The sequence below is a fragment of the Procambarus clarkii genome, chromosome 19 (genome assembly GCF_040958095.1).
Source record: "Procambarus clarkii isolate CNS0578487 chromosome 19, FALCON_Pclarkii_2.0, whole genome shotgun sequence".
In the NCBI taxonomy this organism is placed as follows: Eukaryota; Metazoa; Arthropoda; class Malacostraca; order Decapoda; family Cambaridae; genus Procambarus; species Procambarus clarkii.
The window spans coordinates 23,944,936-23,946,829 of NC_091168.1; positions in this window are offsets into that span (position 1 = coordinate 23,944,936).

Genomic DNA, 1,894 nt, shown 5'->3' on the forward strand with positions numbered 1-1,894 from the left:
CCTGAGAGCCACGGTCAAGGCAGCATGTATTATCTGAGCGAGTTTAACAACAATATTCCTCTTACCTGGCTGCATAATTAACCTTCCTCCACACCTTGTTTAACACCTGGAGAAATATACCCGCGAAATATACTCTTGGGTCGGGGCGGTAATAATGCTCTATTAAGCAGGGAAAGAGTAGTGTAGTGTGTGTGTATATAATGCATTCATCGGGAATTTATTAATGGAGCATTGGTGGTGTATTTAAGCGGTGTGCTGGATGTCATAGATTGGGAGATCACGTTGGTATACGTATGTGTGTGTGTTCATAGAGGGAGTAGCTTGTGTATATATATATATACATATACACTAACTTTCATCCTCATCCCTTGTCTCCATACAACTGTTACACATCCTTTCCCCAACACTGCCTCTCTCTCCCCCAACACTGCCTCTCCCCCCCCTTCCCCCAACGCTACCTTTAACCCCTCCCCCCAACACTGCCCCTCCATTTCCCCCAATACTGCCTCTCCCCCCCTCCCCAACACTGCCTCTCCCTCCCCCCTCCCCCTACTCAACAACATCTCACACAGAACTCTTACAACCATCCTAATTACTCCTTGGCCCCCCCCCCCTCCCCTACACTCCTCCCCCTCCCTCACCTCCCCAAGCTCTCCCTCATCCTTACACTCATTTCTGCCCTTTCAATCCCCCTCCCCAATGGAGCAGCTTTGATACAGTCTGGTGTGTAACACGTGGGAGCAGCCCGAGAGTGCTACAGATTAATTAACTTGGTAAAGGAGTAACGGAGGGGCTGGAAACAAAGGGTCAAGATCAGAAAGGTAATCTCTAGCCCTTGCCTCCTCCCCCCCCCCCCTTCCCTCTCTTTCAATTCTATTTCTTACTCCATCTCGTTTAGTATCTTTCCCGGTTTCAAGAGTCATTTCCCCTCCACCTTCAGTGCTAGATGAGCCAGAGATTGGCTTAGTCGCTACTGGAAGGCCGAGAGCTGCAGCCTAAAGGAGAAATTGGAGTTTTAATTTTTGCGGGAGAAAGCCTAAAATGGCCATTTTCGAAGATGGCAGTTAATTGCAGTGTCGCTGCTTGAGAGGATTTTTTTTTTTAGTGCTGGAAGAGACAAGGGTGCTGGAGACCAGGTTGAGAAAAAGGGAAGATGATTGGTTGCTGGTTGCTTGAAGTAACCAATCAACAAGGCTACATCCGTGAAAGCGAGCTTCGCGTCCTCTCATTGGACAAGGCATCCCAGAGATTTAGTGGAGGGCGGACGCACACAGTTGATACAGTTCAATTCGTCAGTTTTGACGAATTTGAGGCTTTGTTGAGCACTGGAGACTACCAGAGACTACCACAAGGTGCACTCTAGCTAGCCTCATGGAGGAGTTTCTGAGCCGATCACACAAGTTGCAAAGTGAAGGCAACATGGGAGCCCATGGCAGTCAGGGACCTAGTGTTGCAGAATTCGTACAGCTAAGCATGTGTGTGTGTGTGGAAGCTCATGGTTTATCTCTTCCTCAGCTAACGCACGGAATTTCAAGAGTCTCAGGACAGCCCCGGTCGACAAGGATCGGTATCCGAACTGCGGAATAGGGAGTTGCAGTGAAGTTGTTGCAGCCTGTGACTCAACTTACCCGGTGCTGGACAGTGAAGTGAAAGTGCAGTGCAATATGCGAGTCCACAGCCCCAGGAGACACTCATGCGAGTCACCGATAACTTGTCACCGTTGGTCACTGCAAGTTTGTCGTGATCCAGAGTTACCAGTCGGTGACTGCACGCTTGCAAATGATTCAGTGAGAACACCCTCCTCCCCCCCCCCACCCAGGTCTTCACCGCTTCACTGCAATACTGAGTGGTTGTCAACACGACACTGCTGCACTAATCACTCGTTGATGGTAAT